Raw genomic sequence first — 23,578 nt, forward strand, 5'->3', positions numbered from 1 at the left:
TGTTGGAGAATTTGAGCTGCAAGAAGAGGCTGAACAGGCTGGGGCTGTTTTCCCTGGAGTATTGGAAGTTGAGGGGTGACCTTATAGAGGTTTACAAAATTATGAGGGGCATGGATAGGATAAATAGACAAAGTCTTTTCCCTGGGGTCAGGGAGTCCAGAACTTGAGGGCATAGGTTTAGGGTGAGAGGGGAAAGATATAAAAGAGACCTAAGGGGCAACTTTTTCACACAAGAGGGTGGTACGTGCTGGAGGCTGGTACAATTGCAACGTTTAAAAGACATTTGGATGCGTATATTAATAGGAATGGTTTGGAGGGATATGGGCCAGGTACTGCAGGGGGGACTAGATTGGGTTGGGATATCTGGTCAGCATGGACGGGTTGGACCGAAGGGTCTGTTTCCTTCCTGTACATCTCTATGACTCTATGTTGATCCAATGACAATGGAAGAATAGTTGCTTATTTCCATGATAGGATTGTGAATGATTCAGAGGGAATCATGCAGATTGTGAAGTTCCCATGCATCTTCTGCCCTTGTCCTTCTGGATGTTAGTGGTCATAGCTTTGTTGTGTTTCAGCAGTACATCATGTAACTGGGATACACTCCTACTGCACACTGGTGTTGGGACAGTGAATGTTTGAATATCAGTCAAATGTGTATGAAGGGTCTGTACTGAATTTACATTTGTTTTTGATATATTCGGATGATTTAGGCTTGGGGAAAGAGAAGAGGACAACTGCCATGCAAATAACAAAGGCTATAAAAGACTCAGATTTATGGAAGAGAAGATGAAATTTCATGTTCACAAATGTGGAGTCGTATATTCTAATGAGAAACTAAACAATGACATTACACAGTATGTCAAAACATATTGTAAAACATGTGCAGAGAACCCCGAAGGATGAAATATAAAAGATCCGTGAGAGTGCATGGAAACAAAACCAAAGAACAACTAATAGTATTTCAAGTTCTATAAATATGAAAGTAATGTACAATATGCAATTCATGCAGACCATTGGTTCACCCAGAGTTAAAGGAATTTAGTGAACTTCTGTCCCATCTTAACACAAAGGCTCACTGTTTGCCCCATTTAAGCTGTTAGTATTGAGGTTTTTGGGGTAATTATTGGTAAGAAAAGTAAGAGGGGTTTGGTGGAACTTGGTGGGTTGCGCACTGAGCGCAGGAAGTGGATGATGTTTTGTTCTTTTTAACACATATTGGATACACGTTTAAAACAGTCAAGGTTCAAGGTTGCTTAACAGATAGTGATTGTATTTCAGATTCTTGAACAAAGAGCTAAACAGGTACGACCTCCTTTCATAGAAAGAGACCTTTCAGCTCATCATGTTTGCACCAGTTGAACAAACTAGCCGTCCAACCCAATTTCACATTCCAGCACCTCATCCGTAGCCTTGCAGGTTATAGCACTTCAGGTTCCTCTTCAGTGAGTTGAGTGTTTCTGTCTCAATCACCACACTAGGCAACAAATTCCAGACACCAACCACCGTCTGGGTGAAAAGATTTTCCTCATACCTTCTCTAATCCATCACACCATAAACATAAATCTGTGCCTCCTGCGGAAACAGATCTTCTCTGTCCACGATGACCAAACCCCTCATCACTGCGTATGCCTCCACTAAGTCTCCACTCAACCTCCTCGATTCTAAGAAAAACAAGTTTAGCACACCTATTCTGTCCTCGTACTTGCAATTTTCAAGGCATGGCAAAATTCTTGTTAATTTACTTTGTACTGCCTCCAGACCAGAATAGAGGCAGCATTGTGGCTCAGTGGTTATCACCTGAATTCGATTCCAGCCTTGGACAACTGTCTGTGTGGGGTGTGCACATTATCCCCGTGTCTGCGTGGGTTTTGTCCAGGTGCTTTGTTTTCCACCCACAATCAAAAAATGTGCAGATTAGGTGGTTCGGCCATGCTAAATTGCTCATAGTGTTCAGGGATGTGTAATTTAGGTGTGTAATTCAACAGTAAAAGTAGAGTAATAGGGTTGGGAAATGGGTGTGCAGGGGTTACTCTTCAGAGGGTCAGTGTGGATTTGTTGGATCTTCTGTGATTAGCACAGGTTAAGTCCCAGAAGACTAAGGGTAGTGAATGTTTTTTTTAGATTAGATTACTTACAGTGTGGAAACAGGCCCTTCGGCCCAACAAGTCCACACCACCCCGCCGAAGCGCAACCCATCCATACCCCTACATTTACCCCTTACCTAACAATACGGGCAATTTAGCATGGCCAATTCACCTGACCTGCACATCTTTGGACTGTGGGAGGAAACCGGAGCACCCGGAGGAAACCCACACAGACACGGGGAGAACGTGCAAACTCCACACAGTCATTGTGCCCTTATTCAAGAAGGGCTACAAAGAAAAACCTGGGAAGTATGGACCAGCAAGCTTAACATTTGTGGCAGGTAAATTACTTGAGAAAATTCTAAAGGATAAGATACACATGCATTTGGAAAGATAGGCTTTGATTAGGAGTAGTCAACATAGCTTTGTGTATGGGAGATAATGGCTCATAAATTTGTTCTTTCATGCAGTGATCTGGGTGGTAGGTATAGCCTAATGCTCTAGAAGGTTAGATTGCACGGAATCCAGGGGGAGCTGACAAATTGGATACACAATTGGCTTGATAGTAGAAGCAGAGGTTAATAGTAAAAGGATGGTTGTCGGGCTAGAGGCCTGTGACGACTGGAGTGCCTCAGGGGTAAGTGCTAGACCTGTTGCTGTTTAGATATCAATGATTTGGATGAGAATGTACAAGGCATGATTAGTAATTTTGCAGATGACACTAAAATGAGGCAGCATCGTGGACAGTAAGGAAGGTTATCAAAAATTGCAGCAAGACCTTGATCAGCTGGGAAGGTGGGCTAAGAATTGACAAATGGAGTTTAATATAGATAAGAGGTCTTACATTTTGGAAAGTCAAATCAAGGTATGACTTCCATGGTGAATGGTAGGGCCTTAAGGGGTGTCATGGAACAGAGGGATTTTGGAGTTCAGGTGCATGTTTCTCTGAAAGCAGAGTCACAGGTATACAGGGCATTGGAGAAAGCTTTTGGCACACTGGCCTTTATCAGTCAGGGCATTGAGTATAGAAGTTGGGAAGTTATGTTGCAGTTGTACAGGATGTTAGTGAGACCACAGTTGGAATATGGTGTTTAGTTTTGGTCATCTTGCTATCGGAAGGATGTTATTAAACTGGAAAGAGTGTAAAAGAAATTTTGCAACGATGTTGCCAGGACTCGAAGGCCTGAATTATAGGGAGAAGTTGGACAAATTAGATCTTCTTTCTTTAGTGTGTAGGAGATTGAGAGGGGATATTATACAAATGTCTAACGTCACGAGAGGCATGGAGAGGTGAATGCACTCCGTTATTTTCCCAGGTTTGGGGAATCAAGGACTAGAGGGCATAAGTTTAATGTTAGAGGAGAAAGAATAAAATGCAACCTGAGGGGCAGCTTTTTTATGCAGTGGGTGGTACACATATGGAATGAGCTGCCAGCGGAAGTGATTGAAGCAAGTACATGAACAACATTTAAAAGGTATTTGAATAATTGTATGGATAGGAAAGATTTAGAAGAATATAGGCCAGTTGCAGGGAAATGGGGTTAGTGTGGATGAACATTTTGGTTAGCATGGACCAGTTTGGGCAAAAGTACTTATCTCCATGCTGTAGGACTCTATGACTGTATCAATCATATCCTTCCTGTAATACGATGTTCAGGGCAAGGAGTATGATGTGTGGGAGTCTGGAACTACTGCTTGAAAGGGTGGTACAGTCAAAAACTCTCATAACAACATTTAAGTAGTATTTAGATATGTACCTGCGCTGCCCAAACCTCCAAGTTAATGGGCCAAGAGCTGGAAAATGGGGTTAAGGCAATAAGGTCTTTATTGACTGGCATGAACATGATGGGCTGAATGGCTTCTTCCTGTGCTGTAAATGTCTGAGTCTAATCCATATCAGTAACATCCATTTGCACTACCCTCATCAATCTTCCTTATTATTTCCTCAAGGAAGTGAATTCTGTTAGTTGAAAAAGACTTCCCCGAACAATGCCATTTTCACTGTTCCTGGTTTGTCTCACCATGTAACACTTAATCCTTTTGATTCCTTCTGGAATTGTAATCTACCATAATCCAATGATTTAATGTTGGAATTCAATTAGTGCTATGAAACATTGTGGCTGGACCTTCTCCTGGAGTTGGTGGAACAACACATGAGGTTTGTTTCAATTAAATAAGAGAGATTAAAAAGGTGTTTTGAGACTGTTGGACATTTGAGAACTTGATAGACTTTATTGTAATTACATACCACTAGTGTTAAGTTATTAAACTTATCTAAGCTCATTTTAAGCATTTAGTTGTAAATTAGTTTTAATCATAATTAAGATGCATAGTCAGGGGAGATTTGGTGAAAGCAACAATATTTCATCTAATTTTTCCATTATAATCTGTGTCCTACAGAACTTATGCACCACTCCAGTAATTGAGAGATACATACAGTGCTGTCGATAGGCATGGTCAATTATTAAGATTGTTGAGGTGCCTCTTTGGGGAAATGGCAGTGTGAAGGTGGGTGGCTGTGGGCCCATAGAGCAGAGACAAACTGACGTTTCTCTGACCAAATAACAGTCCCTGTCACCTCACCATTACTGCTATTCTGCCAGTGCCTTCACTGTTTGCTGCCAGCAGGGGACCTGCCCAATTGCTGATGTTCAGGCTGGTCGAGATCAGTCTGAATCCAGCTCTCAAGGTCTGGAATTGTTCAAAATCATCCTTTGACACCTGCATTGTACTCCATTAAAAGCCATCAGCCTTACATTACTCTGAACACATCACTTGACAAGCACTCAGCAGCTGAAAATGTGTTGCTGGAAAAGCGCAGCAGGTCAGGCAGCATCCAAGGAACAGGAGAATCGACGTTTCGGGCATGATCCCTTCTTCAGGCTCATGCCCGAAACCTCGATTCTCCTGCTCCTTGGATGCTGCCTGATCTGCTGTGCCTTTCCAGCAACACATTTTCAGCTCTGATCTCCAGCATCTGCAGTTCTCACTTTCTCCCTAAGCAACTCAGCAGCACAAGCTGAGGCAAAGGCACACTGAAGAGCCATCAAGAGAGTGTAAAAGCCCAAGTAGTTCATTGTTGTATGCATTGTATGGTGCTTGAACTATGCGCATACACAGCTGCAGACTTCAAACTGCCAGCCTGGGAAAAAAAACGATTCAGAAAAATGAATAGTTGTGGTCACCTTCACTTGACTGGCAACCTGCCTTCAGGTTGAGCTGTGATGATAACAATTGGCAGAATTCAGTTGCAACCTCTCTAATATAAGCAGTGGTTGTCACTTTATATCAGGTTAGAGAATTGCTCTCTGAAGGTAGGTATGGCTCCCTGCTAAACAGTCCCCTTCCCTCCTCCTCTCCCTTTTAGCAGCATGTCCCACTGTAGGTGGTCTCTTATTATTCTTTCCAGTCATCTTCAGTTTTAAAGGTTAGATCTAGCAGACTGATCATGTCTGGAAGCATATAGCTTTTGCAGAGCAGCAAGGCAAAATATTGTGGTTATTTAAAGTATGAAATTAAGGCAGTAACATTCTCAAAACACTCAGCAACATCTGTGGAGAGTAAAATCCTAATGCTAACCCTAAACTTCCAGGTTAATGCCTCTTCATCCACAGTCCTACTTGTCTTTTTAAAAAAAACTGCCTGCCTTTATTATTTGGCAAACAATGCTGATAGGGTATCCTGCTGGGTACAGGGCTTGTTGGTAGTGCTAAGTGAGGAGATCAACACAGGAGGTGCAATGGCTCCTTTCATGATTAATCAGTTATTTAATTGGTGTGGATGTTACGCTGTGATAATGTCACAGAACTAGTAATCTAGATTTTCAAGCTCAAATTCTGGGGAGAATGGTTTGAATTCTACAGTGGACAGATGATAAAAATTGAATTTGATAAAAGAGCTGGATCATTTTTAGAAATCTAGCCACATAGTCACCATTTAACCAATGTCAATTTTTGTGAATAAAAAAGCATCTGATTCATTGAAGTCTTTTAGGGAAGGAAATCTGCTATCCTTACCTGGTTAGATCTACATGTGACTTTAAACCTAGAATGATGTGGTTGATTCTTTTGGTGTGGCACGGTGGCTGGGTGGTTAGCACTGCTGCCTCACAGTACCAGGGTCCCAGGTTCAATTCCAGCCTCAGGTGACTGTCTGTGTGAAGTTTGCACATTCTCCCTGTGTGTGTGTGGGTTTCCTCCAGGTGCTCCGGTTTCCTCCCACAGTCCAAAGATGTGCAGGTCAGATGAATTGGCCATACTAAATTGCCAAGGAGAAAGTGAGGACTGCAGATGCTGGAGATTAGAGCTAAAAATGTGTTGCTGGAAAAGCGCAGCAGGTCAGGCAGCATCCAAGGAACAGGAGAATTGACGTTTCGGGCATCAGGAATTCTGAAAAAGGGCTCATGCCTGAAACGTCGATTCTCCTGTTCCTTGGATGCTGCCTGACCTGCTGCGCTTTTCCAGCAACACATTTTCAGCTCATACTAAATTGCCCACAGTTTTAGGTGCATTAGTCGGAGGGAAATGGATCTGGGTGGGTAACTCTTCAGAGGGTCTGTGTGAACTTATTGGGCGGAAGGGCCTGTTTCCACATTGTAGCGAATCTAATCTAATTAACTGCCCTGTGGACCATTTGGGATGGGCAATATATGATGACCTAACCAGCAATGCCCACATTCTGTGAATGAATGAAAAAACATAGGAACACACAAATTTTGATAACTATGATGGGGATCTGTAACACATGGGCTTGCAATTTTGCAGAAGATTTGTAGAAGCCATGGGCTATTGTGAATTATGACCCTGGGGCCAGAAATTGACGCAATTGAAAGTCTGTACATAAAATCTGTGGGCAGCTGTAATGTACTGAGCAGTAGGTGTTTTACCTTTGCAGAGGACCAATACATATTGCAAGCAATATACATTCATGACATGAAAATTCTTTTTAATGTTTTTGAAAATATGTCGAGTTCAGAAGTAAAAATGAAGACTGCATTTGATGTTCATTGCAGCGTGTTTTAAAGTACTTTGTTGCCAATTAAGTAATTTTGAAGGGAACCGTTGTTACTCTACCTAACATTGGCTATTTAAGTAAAAAAAAACTGTCAAAATGCTGGCAAGTGTACTCCAGGAAGACTTCAGAAGATGAATGGTGAAAATTTCAAAAAAAAGTTAAGACTTGTGTGTCCTTGTCTGTGGGTATGGAGGAACAGAAGTTTAATTTTACCCAGGATGATTATTTGACACGACAGTTTATTTTTACTAGTTCAGTTGCCTTCAGCTATATTGGCTGTTAATATGTGGAATTCCTTCCTTCACATCATCTCTCTACCTTGCTTTACTTATCAAGCCATCTCCAAACTCAACTCTTCAACCAAAAAAAACACCTTTTTCTCACCTTTCAGGTACACCATCACTGTTCTGTTTACAAAGTGCTCAGCAACAATTTTATCTTAATTTTACAGAAATACAAGATCTCATTGCTCCCTAATCTGGTCTGTTTGTCTTCAGCATGCCACCATTTCTTTCTGAGTTGGCATGCAGCTTGGCTGTACATAGCATAGTGCCTCTTACCTTTCCATAACCTCACTTAAATATTTAGTGACATACCCAAGGCCTCTTTTACCCTATAGATCCTCCAATTCCTGTTTGCATAAATTGCATTATTGCAAAGGTTGCTCTGTGGTTTACCGTACTAAAGCAAATACTTTGTTTGGACATTACATTATTGAAAATGCTCTCACATTTCCTCTGTGCTCATTAACATTGCAACAGAACTGTAACAAAGTGCAAACAGATTTGCAGGAAATGTCACATCTGCCAGTGCTTCTGTTGAAGCTCATTAGTATGGTTTCCTGATATATTATCATTTACAAGGAAGGCTTTTCCCGATGATAACAATCATTAACTTTATTGATGCAGAACTAGGAGTAGCTTTAAAGGTTGGCCCAAGTACAGTATAGCTAAGAACACTGCTTTCAGAATGGGTAATGATGTCAGTCACTAACACCTCACTTAACAATTGGCTTAATTAAGGTCTTAAATCTAATGGAGAATATCATTTACTGATGAAACAAACCTCCTAGGAAATGGAGAGACAGTACCAACAATATCAAGCAGACTTCTACTGTGTTCTAACAGAAACTGGCATTAATTTCTCACATTGAAGACTTATTCACTGTCTCCAGTCAATTTAAAGAGGAGATTCACTCAGGAATTAAATTTGGTTAATAAATAAGTACCCAATGTTTGAAATCCACATTCAGTTAAGATTTCTGGCCAGAGCTAGGCCTGTGAGTTGTTTGCTGAGAAACCTCAGGTGGCAAGTAGAACTTTGCCCTATTAGTTGGCTGATGAACAGGTACAGGAAATTGATTATAAGGCATTGCCCTGACCTTACCTCAATTTTGCATGTGGAAGGAGAGACTTGAGGCAGTACACCAACCTTTAGGCAAATTGAAGCCTTTTTTGGGTATTTTGAGTCCTCTTCCTGCCTGACTATAAAGTAACCACAATGGAAGAAGGCTGGTGCCAGCTTTGACACTCATCAGGTTCTGGTCCTCAGGCTATTGGTCAGAAAGGTGAAAAGGGAGGTTACCTCCTTTACAGCTCCATGAGTGCTTGCAGTGGATCTGCCTTGTGCTTCCCAAACCTCACCCAAGTTATCCTCCACATGCTGAGGCCTCCTACTCTGTCCCTTCAAAGCCTTCCCAACTTACCATGACATGTGATTCCAGTGAATATCATAGTCATCAGGTCTAGATGCAGTCCCATACTGGCCATTGTTGCCGGTGGTGCTACTGAAACTAGCAAGTGGCCTTGGTGGAGGACCTCCTCCCCAGATCAGGAATGGAAGTTTCAACTGAGCTAATTTATGCCCCACAGAGTACTCAATGGTCACAAACACAGGAGTGGGTTTGTTACTGACTTCTACTGGATGGGATGTTGGGGAATCATGAGGTCAATGGCTGGCAAAATTCACAAAACATTTACTTTGGAATAATAATAATTTAAAACTGAAGGTGAAATGGATTGTATATAAGAAAACATACATAAGTCAAAAGCATATCATATTGGATCTCCAAGGGAAACCAGGATGCAAGATCATTCATAGCAATACTCAAATCATCACAATTATCTAACATCAAACATCATGGTGCTACATATGTTGTTGTACTGTTGTGCCTAGTGGAGCCCTCTGACACAGCAGTTTCCAAGGGTTTTGTTCTGAGAGGTGATTGCCAGAGACTAGGCTAAAGTTAGTCAAGGTACTGCAGAGAGATCATTGAAAGCCATTGACTTTACATAAACAAAAGAATCAATACCCTGCATTGTGAGCTAATGATAAACATGTCCTCAATAAGGACTCGGGTGATTGGAGGAGACATAGTCATGAAAACATTGGTCTCTCTTGCCATTGGATGACCTGCGAAGAGCACTATTTATCCTTGAATAAGTTCAAAATACAAATTATTTTTGTGCACAAAATTATTGTAGTCCATGTCCTATTTCAGCTTAATTACAAAAACTACAAGTGATTTTCTTAGAGATATTTTATATATATATATATATGTATGTATTATATATATATATTACATAGAAGAAACAGAAGAAACACTTTAGTTTCAGAAGCATAGATAGTCTAAAGCGTTGATTTTCAAATGACGTGCTACAACTCATTGGTGTGCTGTGAGTACTGTCTAGGTGTGTCGGCAAATTTTGTGCAAAGATAAGGAAGTTCTATATCTCACCCTTTAACAGCTTGATCCAGAAACTCAACTATTGTTATTAGGGACCCAGGCTTGAATCCCTCCACAGCAGAGGGTTGAATAAGAATTCAACTAAAAAAAAGTCTGGAATTAAGAATTTGCTGATAACTATGTTGCCAAGTTGTCTTAAAATCAGTCTGCCATCCTCAGCTGGACTGGCTGACGTGACTCCAGTATCAGTAAGATGTGACCATCACACTGTCCTTTTAGATAAGAAATCTTGACTTCACATTGAGAAACGCTTCATTGTGTTGTATCTCTGCTATAACTGGGGCATATTTCAGACAGATTAGCAACTCAAGACTGGGCATCCATGAGGCACAGGGGACCAACAGCAGCAGAATTGTACTCCTGCTCAATCTGCAACCTCCTGGCCTATCCCTTACTCAGCCATTACCACCAAGCCAGGGAATCAATCCTAATTCAGTGGAGAGCACAGGAAGGCATGCCAGGAGCAATATGAGGCATACCCAAAAGTAAGGCATCAACCTGATGAAGCTACCAAACAGGATTATTCGCATGTTAAACAGCAAAAGCAGCAAACAATAGACAGAGCTAAGCAATCCCACAACGAACTGATCAGATCAAAGTTCTGGAATCTTGCCACATTCAGTTGTGAGCTGTCACTGATAAGGAAGCTCCACAAATATCCCCATCCTGAATGATAGAAGAGCCCAAGACATCAGTGCAAAAGATGGAGCTGAAATGCTTGCAGAAATCTTCAGCAGAAGTGTGAAACAGATTATCTAGTACAGCACATGACATTTTTGTGGAATTGTCACACTGGCTCAACACAAGTTTTCATTAAAATACTATTGCTGACTTTCACAATCTCTATGGAAGTGCTGATAAGAACATTTTTGCTGCTGTTTGATGCATAATACCATCCATCCAGCCTTGTTTTTTGAATGTCCTGCAGTTATAAAAGATAAAACTTTGGTTTCAATTTTCTTTCCTTATGTCTTTTCTCCTTTATATTCCTTTAAATCAATTTCTTCCATTCTTTCCTTTGATCCCTTTCTATCTTCCTTCTTTTCTTCCTTTCTTTCCCGTTACTTTCTATCTCAATGCCAGCATGTCTCTTCTTCTGCTCTTAATTGAGAGTACTGAATGTATGCAATCAGTCTATACTTAAAATACCTCCTTCTGTAATGGCTCTTGTTAAGTGTGATTCAACAATCAGAGAGCACTCGTTGAATAATGCTGATTGCGCCAGGAATTATGTTTGATACTAATGTTAGATGTCAATTGTGCCTCAATTATACCTTCAAGAAGCTACGTCTTCACTTGGGGGGACCTGCCTTCTACAGTTGCTGGCTGTGCTGCATAGGTAATTAACTGTCCCTGCTCCTCTTGTACTCGTGGCACTGATTAGACACAACCTTCTGACTGACACTCAGCATCATTCTGCATTTGTCCGTTATCATCCCCACAGATTATTTGTTCAGATAATCCTATTGTTGAACACTCAACAGCCTTGTGCAGCCACTTCATGTTTCTTGTTCAATTTGGAGCATACTGGCATTGTTGCTACCCTACTGGGCAGCAAAATTTCCCATGCTGTTCTCTTCTTGGACTTGTATAATAAACACAGGCTGAATCTTCATGAAGCTCAGCAAATTTTCTCATTCCTTATTACCAAACTGGTTTCAAACAATCTCCCCGCTCCTCTTGTCTAATTCTAAATGCACCTTACCACACATGACTTCAGAACAAAATGTCACTGCTGGAATATCCCAGAACTAAGCAGCGTTTCTGGCACCAATCCTATCTTTAAAAGCCTATTGTGTCCCTGGACAAGCACTGTTAATTTGGAGCTACCCTGCATAGTCTCTGACATTTGTCTCAGACGTGATAGACAAGGGAAATTTAGTGCACTGGCTTACAAAAAGGTACCTTGAGCAACTATTGGTGCTGGACAGACGGCATGTCTTCATAGAATCCCTCCAATGTGGAAACAGGCCATTAGACCCAACAAGTTCCACACCAACCCCCTGAAGAGTATCTTACCCAGACCCATTCCCCTACCCTATTACTTCACATTACCCCTGACTAATGCAATTATCCTACACTTCCCTGAACACTATGGGCAATTTAACATGGCCAATTCACCTAACCTACACATCTTTGGATTCTGGGAGGAAACCGGAGCATTCAGAGGAAACCCACACAGCCATGGGGAGAATGTGCAAACTCCATTCAGACAGTTGCCCAAGTCTGGAATTGAACCCAGGTCCCTGGTGCTGTGAAGTAGCAGTGCTAACCACTGAACCAATGTGCCACAGCCCATTTTTTCCCCCAAGGACCAACAGCCTGATCTGCTGTTTCCACTCAAGTAAATGCAGTTTCAGCCATCTTGAGAAATGCCCAGCAGTTGGAAGAAGGTCGATGGCCTTCTTCGTTCCACCAAGTTATGTGCAATCATCTTCTCTTTGCCTCACAATCTCTTGATCTCTGCTACTGTTTACCCACCTCCCATCAAGGCTCATAGTCCATCATTCCCTCTATTGCCTGTAAAATCTTCCATTCATTGCTCTCTCCCATCCCAACATCACTGCCTCTGTATGTTTTCTTCATTGCCTACTCACTCACTCAGGATACCTCCTCACTTACATCAACAGTAATAGCTGTGCCACCCACTTTCATCTTCTGTAATACCTGTCCCTGCATTCTCTGAGGAAAACCCATCAAGGCAGATGGTAGACTGCTCCTTGTCCCTTATGTGGACAGGAATCTGAGCCTGGCTGCCCAGAGTGGCTGACTGAATGTGTTGAAGCCCTTGGACTGGAATCGGAAGCTGCCCTTGATTTATTGTGCTAGGATTCCCTAAGTGATTGCTATCTCGCTTAATGACTGAGGAATGCTGACAACCATGACATATTTCCTTTCTTGGTGTTTGTACTACATGGCATGGCAATAAACTATTGCTGTCAGCCTGTGGCAGTGGAAGTAAATGCTGCAAGACAAGGTAATGCAAAGCAGGGATACTGTAAGCAACCATGTAGGGTCAGAATGAATAGATGCTATAATAATGGGTGTAGTATGGCTCATGGTATAAAACATTGCTGAGCATAGCCCATATCTTTCAATCCCCTAAAAGATTCCACCTCTTCTCTATCACACTGTTCTGAAATGAAAGAAAATCATCTCACCTTTGATCTTATTTTATGGTTTATTATTTTTCTGTGGGCAAAACTTTCTCTTGGCCTAATAATTTATCAGCAACCCTTTTTCATTCGTATCAATTATTCTTTCTGGTGATGTCAGTCTAGATGGAAAGTGGCTGGCACCCTGTCACCTAGTTCACAACATTGCAGAGTCAAATTGACCCTCTATGTCATAGAATCATACAGCATGGAAACAGGTCATACCGCCCAACTCGTTTATGCCGACCAGGTTGCCTAAACTTAACTCATAGAGTCCCAGAGTCACAGAGATGTACAGCATGGAAACAGACCATTTGGTCCAACTCGTCCATGCCGACCAGGTATCCCAACCCAATCTCATCCCATCTGCCAGCACCCAGCCCATATCCCTCCAAACCCTTCCTATTCATATATCCATCCAGATGCCTTGTAAATGTTGCAATCGTACTAGCCTCCACAACTTCCTCTGGCAGCTCATACCATACAAGAACCACCTTCTGCATGAAATAATGCCCCTTAGGTCTCTTTTATATCTTTCCTTTCTCATCCTAAACCTATGCCCTCTAGTTCTGGAGTCCCCCACTCCAGGGAGGAGACTTTGTTTATTTATCCTATCCATGCCCCTCATGATTTTATAAACCTATAAAACCCCTCAGCCTCCGATGCTCCAGGGAAAACAGCCCCAGCCTATTCAGTCTGTCCCTACAGTTCAAAATCTCCAACCCTCGCAACAGCCTTGTAAATCTTTTCTGAACCCTTTCAAATTTCACATCATCCTCCCGATAGGAAGGAGACTAGAATTGCATGCAGTATTCCAACAATGGCCTAACCAGTGTCCTGTACAGCCGCAACATCACTTCCCAACTCCTGTACTCAATACTTTGACCAATAAAGGAAAGCATACCAAGCACCTTCTTCACTATCCTATCTACCTGGGACTCCAGTTTCAAGGAGCTATGAACTTGCACTCCAAGGTCTCTCTGTTCAGCAACACTCCCTAAGACCTTACCATTAAGTGTATAAGTCCTACTAAGATTTGCTTTCCCCACATGCAGCACCTTGTCCCATTTGCCTGCATTTGGCACATATCCTTCTAAATGTTTCCTATTCATGTATTTGTCCAAATGTCTTTTAAATGTTGTAATTGTACCGATCTCTACTACTTCCTCTGACACTTGTACTACTTTGTTTAATTCTCTTAATCTGAGGTTGAAATGCAGAAGTGTCCTGTTAGTGGATCGGAGATATGCGGTGTAGAATCTTAGAAGTTAGCACATGTTGATGCCTAGCGAGAGACATGGAAAGTAGCTGTTGCCTTCTTTTACACCATGGTGTACTCAAATTTAATTTTCTTAATTCTCTTAGTCTAAGCATTTGCGTCTTTGTTTCATTTCCTGTACTTCATTTCCATTTCTGCCTGTGTTAATATGACAAAAATGCCAGCAGAGAATCTCCAAGTCATAGATGACTTCCAACAGTATTGACGCCATGACTTGAGTCTCTGACAGTGCAATAATATGTTGGCTCCAGAAGAACAGATGGAATAAACAAACAGCTTGCGATCCAGTTTACAGTGTCCTAGCCCAAAATGCAACTATTGGCACAAGTCGATGCATTGGCAAGTAAGATAGCACACACATATTGAGATTTGGATTCCTGGAGAACCACTGAGCAGGTACAGGCATCTATTGTGCACAGTATGATAAATGAGGTGACATTTTTTAATCTACATTGCCACTAACCATTTTTTAATGTTCATTGGCATTTATTTTAAGAAGTGCTAAAAGGAGAATGGTCATCACGGGTATTAATAAATACAAGGGTCTTTTTTCTCTTTGGATGCTGTGGGGGTGACTTTCCAAAGATTTAGAAAATCATGAGAGAAATGAACAGGGTGAATAGCCAAAGTATTTTTCCCAGGGTTAGGGGACTTGGGTTTAATGTGAAAGGGAAAAGATTTAAAAGGGACATGAGAGGCAACTTTTTCACACAGAAGGTGGTGCGTGTATGTAAAGAGCTGCCAATGGAGGTGGTGGACAACATTGAAAAGGAATCTGGATAGGTACATGAATAGGAAAGAGTTTAGAGGGATAAGAGTCAAATGCTGGCAAATGGACTCCTATCAGTTTAGGATATAAGAACATCACAGAGGAGTTGAACCAAAGGGTCTCTGACTTTTGCTGTATAGTTCTATAAATTTGAGTAAGTTTGTTGATATTTGAAATTTTTACTCTTGATGTTATACATAAGACAATTAATCAAAATACCTTTTTCTTTTATAAGTGCTTCATTAGAGCTTTAAAACAATCTACAATGTTTAGTTATTGGGCCAAGAGACTAAATGCTTCAACAAAATTAACAAGTGTCTTAAAGGAAGAAACTGAGATGGAGAGACAGAATCGTTGCTGGGAGGAAATTCCAGAGCTTGAGGCCCAAACAATTGAAGAGATGGCCACCGATGGTGGAAAAAATATGATTCGGGACTGCACAAGGGGCTAAAATTAAAGGAATGTAGATATTTCAGAGGGTTGGAGGAGATTTCAAACATCAGATGATGTAGCACCATGAAGAGAATTGCAGGGGAGGATGAGAAATTTTGATCAAAGCATGACTAACTGGGCAATAATGTAGGACAGAGTATGCAGGGAGAGACTCCATGCAAGTCTGGGCATGGGCAGTAGAGTTTGGATGGCTTCAGGATTATGGAGGGTAGAATGTTGGAGAATATTTAGAGTAAACATTGACCAAGATGAGGGTTTCAATGGTGGATTAGCTGTGAATTGGGTGACATCTAGTGATGTTACAGAAGTACAAAGAGGAGATCTTCGTGTTGGCCTGTATGTTACGACAGAAGCTCACTTCAAAGTCAAATGCCAAACCAACATTATGGAGAGGTAGAAAGTGAGGATTGCAGATGCTGGAGATCAGAGTCAAGAGTGTGGTGCTGGAAAAGCACAGCCGGTCAGGCAGCATTCAAGAAGCAGGAGAGTTGATGTTTCGGGCATCAGTCCTTCATCAGGAATGAGGCTTGTAGATCAGGGGGCTGAGAGATAAATGAGAGGGGTGGAGCTAGAGGCAAGGTAGCTGAGAATGCAATAGGTAGATGAAGGTGAGGAAGAAGGTAATATTCAGAGAGAAGGGTGAAGCGAATAGATGGAAAGGTGATGGACAGGTCAGGAGGACATTGTTGAGTTGGAGGGGTAGCCATGTGAACACGATTGGGACCCAGCTATGCCTGCCTCTTTGTCAGCTACGTGAAACAGTTCATCTTCTGCAGTTACACTAGCACCACCCCCCGATCTGTTCCTCCACTACACCGACTGTATCAGCACTACCTCGTGCTCCCACAAGGAGGTCAAACACTTCATCAACTTCACCAACACCTTTCACCCCAACCTCAAATTTACCCAGACCATCTCGGACACTCCTTCCCCTTCCTGCACCTCTCCATCTCCATCTCTGGTGATTGACAAACCACGGATATCTACTACAAGCCCACCAACTCCCATAGTTACCTGGACTACACCACCTCCCACCCTACCTTCTGTAAGAACACAATCCCTTATTCCCAAAGGCATTTTACTCATACGTGAGGAATAAGAGAATGATCAGGGAGAAGGTAGGGCTGATCAGGGATAGCGGAGGGAACTTGTGCATGGAGTCGGAGCAGATAGGGGAATTCCTAAATGAGTTTTTTGCTTCAGTTTTCACCAAGGAAAGGGAACTTGTTGTAAATGAAAACTTTGAGGTGATGGGATACAGTCTTGACCAGATCAAGATTCATGAAGTTAATGCGCTAGAAATTTTGGAAAACATTAAGATTGATAAGTCCACAGGACCAGACCAGATTTATCCTAGGCTGCTCCGGGAAGCGAGAAAAGAGCTTGCTTAGCCGCTGGCGAGGATATTTGCCTCCTCCCTCTCCACAGGAGTCGTACCAGAGATTGGAAGGAGGCGAATGTTGTTCCTCTTTTCAAGAAGGGTGATAGGGAAATCCCTGGCAATTACTGACCAGTCAGTCTTATATCGGTGGTCAGCAAAGTTTTGGAAAGAATTCTGAGGGATGGGATTTATGACTATTTGGCAAAGCATAGTGTGATTAAAGGTAGTCAGCATAGCTTTATGAGGGGCAGGTCATGCCTCACAAATCTTAATGAGTTCTTTGAGGACGTGTCAAAACAGGTCGGCGACAGTCGAGCAGTGGATGTGGTGTATATGGACTTTAGTAAGGCATTTGATAAGATTCCCCATAGTAGGCTCATTCATAAAATCAGAAAGTATGGGATACAGTGAGATTTGGCAATCTGGATTCAGACTTGGCTGGCTGATAGAAGGCAGAGAGTGATTGTAAATGGAAGGTATTCTGCCTGGAGGACAGTGTTAAGTGGGGTCCCGCAGGGCTCTGTTCTTGGGCTTCTGCTCTTTGTAGTTTTTATAAATGACTTGGATGAGGAGGTTGAGGGGTGAGTTAATAAATTTGCAGATGACACTAAGGTTGGAGGTGTCGTCGATAGTATAGAGGGCTACTGCAGGCTGCAGCGCGACATAGACAGGATGCAGAGCTGGGCTGAGAAATGGCAGATGGAGTTCAACCTGGATATATGCAAAGTGATGCATTTTGGAAGGCCGAACTCGAATGCTGAATATAGGATTAAAGACAGGATTCTTGGCAGTGTGGAAGAACAGAGGGATCTGGGTGTGCAAGTACATAGATCCCTCAAATTTGCCACCCAAGTGGATAGGGTTGTTAAGAAAGCATACGGTGTTTTGGCTTTCATTAACAGGGGGATCGAGTTTAAGAGCCACGAGCTACAGCTCTACAAGTCCCTGATGAGACCACACTTGGAATATTGTGTCCAGTTCTGGTTGCCCTACTGTAGGAAAGGTACAGAGGCTTTGGAGAGGGTGCAAAGAAGGTTTACCAGGATGCTGCCTGGACTGGAGGGCTTCCCTTATGAAGAAAGGTTGAGGGACTTTTCTCTCTGGACAGAAGGAGGAAGAGAGGAGACCTGATCGAGGTGTATAAAATAATGAGTGGATTAGATAGAGACTTTTCCTCCAGGGCAGGATTGACTCGTATGAAAAGTCATAGTTTGAAGATATTATTAGGAAGTTATAAAGGAGACATCAGAGGTAGGCTCTTTATGCAGAGAATTGTGAATGCATGGAATGCGTTGCCAGCTGTGGTGGTAGAAGCAGAGTAATTGGGGACATTTAAGCAACTGCTAGGCATGCACATGGATAACTGTGAGTTGAGGGGTGTGTAGATTAAGTTACTATATTTTACATTAGGATTAAACCTCGGCACAACATCATGGGCCAAAGGGCCTGTTCTGTGCTGTACTTTTCTCTGTTCTATGTTCTATGTTCTAAATTCTCTGCCTCCGTCACATTTGTTCCCAGGATGACCAATTCCACCTTTGAAAATCCCAGATGGTCTCCTTCTTTCAATATCGCAATTTCCCTTCTCATGTGGTCGATGATGCCCTCCAGTGCATCTCCTCCACTTCCCGCACCACCGCCCTTGAGCCCCACCCCTCTCAACACAACGAGGACAGAACCCCCTGGTCCTCACCTTTCACGCCATCAAAATCTGCACACATCCCATCATCCACCGCCACTTCTGTCATCTATGAACGAACCCCACCACCAGAGGTATATTTCCCTGCTCACCCCTTTCAGCGTTCTGAAAAGCCCATTCCCTCCACGACTCCCTCGTTGGGTTCATGACCCCCACCAGCCCACACCACACTCCTGACACCTTCCCCTGCTACCGTAGGAAGTACAAAACCTGCTCCCACACCACTCCCCTCACCTCTGTCCAAGGCCCCAAAGGATCCTTTCACGTCCAAGGGAAATTTACCTCCATCAATTTCATCTACCGTATCCGTTGCACCTGACGTGGCCTCCTCTATATCAGGAAGACAGGATATCTCCTTGCGAACCATTTCAGAGAACATCTCTGGGATAATACATCAACGAGCCCCACCGCCCCCATGGCTGACCACTTCAACTCTCCCTCCCATTCCGTCAACAACATACAGGTCCTGGGCCACCCAGGAAGAACGCCTCATATTCTGCCTTGGGACAATGCAACCGCTTGAGATCAATGTAGATTTCAACTGTTTCCTCATTTCTTCTCCCCAACATTATTCCTGTCCCAAGACTCCAACTTGCCACTGCCCTCCTGACCTGTCCATCTATCTGCTCCACCGTCCTCTCTGACCCATCACCTTCACCCGCACCTTCATCTAACTATTGCATTCTCAGCTACTTTCCCTCTGGCCCCACCCTCCTCCCAGTAATCTCTCAGTCTCCTGGCCCATAAGCCTCATTCCTCATGAAGGGTTTATGCCCGAAATGTTGCTTCTCCTGCTCCTCAGATACTGCCTGACTTGCTGTGCTTTTCCAGCACAACAATCTCAACAATGTTATGGACAGTTTGGTTTAAACTCAAAATGTTACCAGGAAGAGGAATGGAGTCGATGGTCAAGAATGGAGTTTTGAGCAGGTACTGAAGACAATAATTTGAGCCTTTTCTATAGTTAATCTAATCAAATTTCTGTACATCCATTGATGTCAGATAAGCAGTCTGATAATCCAGTAACATGGGAGACTGGTTAGCAAGGTTAGATCTCACGGAACACAGGGAGAACCAGTCATTTGGATACAGAACTGACTCAAAGATAGAAGACAGAGGGTGGTGGTGGGGCATTGTTTTTCAGACTGGAGGCCTGTGACCAGTGGAGTGCCACAAAGATCGGTGCTGGGTCATCTACTTTTTGTCAGTTACATAAAAGATTTGGAAGCGAACATAAGAGGTACAATTAGTAAGTTTGTAGATGACACCAAAATTGGAGGTATAGTGGACAGCAAAGAAGGTTACCTCAGATTACAACAGGATCTTGATCAGATGGGCCAATGTGCTGAGAAGTGGCAGATGAAGTTTAATTCAGATAAATGTGAGGTGCTGCATTTTGGGAAAGCAAATCTTTGCAGGACTTAATAGTAAGGTCCTAGGGAATGTTGCTGAACAATGAGACCTTAGAGTGCAAGTTCATAGCTCCTTGAAAGTGGAGTTGCAGGTAGATAGGATAGTGAAGAAGGCATTTGATATGCTTTCTTTTATTGGTCAGAGTATTGAGTACAGGAGTTGGGAGGTCATGTTGCGGCTGTACAGGACATTGCTTGGGCCACTGTTGGAATATTACGTGCAATTCTGGTCTCCTTCCTATAGGAAATATGCTGTGAAGCTTGAAAGGGTTCAGAAAAGCTTTACAAGGATGTTGCCAGAGTTGGAGCATTTGAGCTATACGGAGAGGCTGAACAGACTGGGGCTGTTTTCCCTGGAGCATCGGAGGCTGAGGGGTGACCTTATAGAGGTTTACAAAATTATGAGGGGCATGGATAGGGTAAATAGACAAAGTCTTTTCCCTGGTGTGGGGAAGTCCAGAACTAGATGGCATTGGTTTAGGGTGAGAGGGGACAGATATAAAAAAGACCTAAGGTGCAGCTTTTTCACGCAGAGGGTGGTACGTGTATGGAATGAGCTGCCAGAGGATGTGGTTGAGGCCGGTACAATTGCAACATTTAACAGGCATTTGGATAGGCATATGCATGGGAAGGGTTTGGAAGGATATGGGCTGGGTGCTGGCAGGTGGGACTAGATTGGGTTGGGATATCTGGTCGGCATTGACGGGTTGGACTGGGGGCGTCTGTTTCCGTGCTGTACATTTCTATGACTCTATGGCAATGGGCAATATTAAGACGAGAGATAGGAGGGATCCCAAGAGGAAGTGCAAGGAGTGAATCCATTGCAGCTAATTCTTTGTCCAAGATTAGGTAGATCAAAAAGGAATTGGTTGATATCCGCCCTATACTTGTCTGGACAACAACGGAGAGGCACTCTGGAAGGATGGTGTGGTCAGCCATGTAAAAGACTGCAGCCAGAATGAAAGCTGCAAGAAATTAAAACTTAACTTTGTCACGCTCTCAGAAGATTTTTGTGACTTTGATCAGATATCACACAAACTTAATAGTCTTCAGTGCATTTGTTTTCTTAATAGAGAAAGTAAGTTTCAATTTATCCAGTGTAATAACATCATGTGGCATCATCAAAAGGTTATGGAGTAGCGTAGGTCAAATTTCTACATCTTCACACTCCCTGGAGTAAATATATAAATGGATTTATGAAATCAATACCATTATAGAAAGTAATAAAGGTTCACAATTTCATTTGCCAAAGTGTTGACTAAAACCTCAAAACTATATCAACAGGAACACCATGAACATTATTATTTGTGAACCTTCCTACATATCAGAAGAATCAAAATAAGTGATATACAGTACAGCCTTTAACATTAGCTCATATTTAAATATCCACAAAAATGTATTTTCTTTTGGTTTGCTGGAATGTGTTATAATCCCTGAGGAAATCAATACACCAATCGACCTCAATAAAAAGATTTTGCTTTTATAATTTCTATTTCCACAATTAAACCAAAAACAACTTAAACATGAATGACCAGTTAAATTGTGGTCACACCTAATATAGCAGAGACAACAAAGAACATTGATTTCCCGGGCAGTTCTTTGAGCAGAACTGGATCCATTTTCACATTCAAAGCCATTGAAACTCTAATCTTGCTAAATTAAAATTCCAGCTGTCAGTTTTTCTTCTAGCAGCAATATTCCAACTAATCCGCATTCCAGGGCCACGTGCTTTATCCAAATGACACACTTCTATAAAACCATTTGATCCCTACTTACAATATCTTGATGTACGAAGCATTGTATGACTGGTACTGGTCAATTAGTTCCTTTAAAGCGACTAAATCAACATCAGTGATGATATTTCTCTTTTTACCTCCATTCCCACATCCAGGCTTCATGTTCAGCCTTTTCTCAATGATACTATGGGGGTTTGAGTTTGGATGGCTCTGTGACCATAAGACATAGCTGTAGAAGTAAGCCATTCATTTTGTTGATTTTGCTTTGCCATTCAATAAAATCTTGGCTGATCTGATCATCCTCAACTGTGCTTTTCTGCCTTTTACCCATATTCCTAGATTCCCATTCAGATTGAATGTACTTAACAACCAAGCCCTGAAAACCCTCTGTGTTTAAAAAAAAATTCAGATTCATCCTGTTTTTCAAGAAGACATTACTCCTCATTTCTGTCTTAAATGGTCAACCACTTAGCCTGAAATTATGTTCTCTGCTCTTAGATTCTCTCACAAGGGGAAACGCCCTTTCCAAATCTACTCTAACAAGTCTTCTAAGAATCTTGTATGTTTCAATAAGGATGCCGCTTATTTTTAAAAATTCCAATGTGTTCAAGCCCACCTATTCAACTTCATCTCATAAGACACATAATATCAGCCTTTGGAACCTTCTCTGGAGTGTCTCCAATGACAGTGTTTCTTTCCAGTACGTCTTTACCCTTTTTTTCTTGATCTCATCCACTTTGGTTTCTTAGGAAACCTGAAGTTTCCATTTCAATGTTAGGGTTTTTTTGTGTCTCTAGAAACCTGAAGTTTGGTTTCCCTCTCAGTTATGAGCTGATTTCAAAAGTATGCAAACTTTGAAACCATGGATTCCATTACCATTAAGAATTTGCTTTCATTTTGAGGGATGATGCCTCAGAATTGCCTTGGGTTTGTGAGCAAATTTCAGAAAGATAAAGATTTTGACAGAGGTAAACATTTTCAACAATATTCAAAGCAGTAAATTGATAATTTAAATGACAAATGAATAGGAATGACCATTAAAAAGTGGCAAGCAACAAAGCTTAACAATAAAGCCCTTTTTTTTGCCTTTTGACTAAGAGCTGAGCCAGAGAGAGAAAACAACCAACCCCAACTATGGAAGGAAGTACTGACTGGGGCCAAACTGAAGTTTAAAAGACGCTAAACTTGGGTCAGCTCTGGTGAGGCACAGTTTGAACTGGCCTCACTAGAATTCACATAAGTGGCAGTTGGAAGTGAAACTAGGGATTTCTCCTGTCAGCCTTCTTTCTCTCCATCTCTGTCTCTGCCCCGTTCTTTCTTTGTCTCTCTCTCTCCCCCTCCCTCTTTCTCTCTTTCACCTGTCCATCTCGACATCCACCCCTTTCTTATCCCTCTCATTCCCTGTCTTACTGTACTCTCAATTAATTGGAAAGAAAGAGCTTTATGCTCTCAAATTTTCTACCAGCACTATTACCTTACTAGCAAACATTTTGTGATGAAATAAAAGTTACCTTTCTTTTCTGCAGACACAAAATTAATTTACTTTTTAAAACTGGAAATAAATGAACAGGAGTGACCCAATGCTCTGACTGTCATTCTCTTCTCCACCCTAATTCCCTCACTGACAGGGCTCAATTCCCCTCTGCTCTTGGACTCACATTACCCTCTCCCCTTGCTGCGACTTTCATCTCCATCCCCAGACTGTACTATGGTTCCAAGCATCAGGCTGTCTGCAGCTCTACCAATCACAGACTGGTGTTCTCTTGTATTTGCTGCTGATAGGTCTGCAGCCGAATACACAGGAGAGGCGTCTGATTGGAGAAATAGCTCCTTGCAAAATCTTCCAAT

The sequence above is a fragment of the Chiloscyllium punctatum genome, chromosome 3 (genome assembly GCF_047496795.1).
Source record: "Chiloscyllium punctatum isolate Juve2018m chromosome 3, sChiPun1.3, whole genome shotgun sequence".
NCBI lineage: Eukaryota > Metazoa > Chordata > Chondrichthyes > Orectolobiformes > Hemiscylliidae > Chiloscyllium > Chiloscyllium punctatum.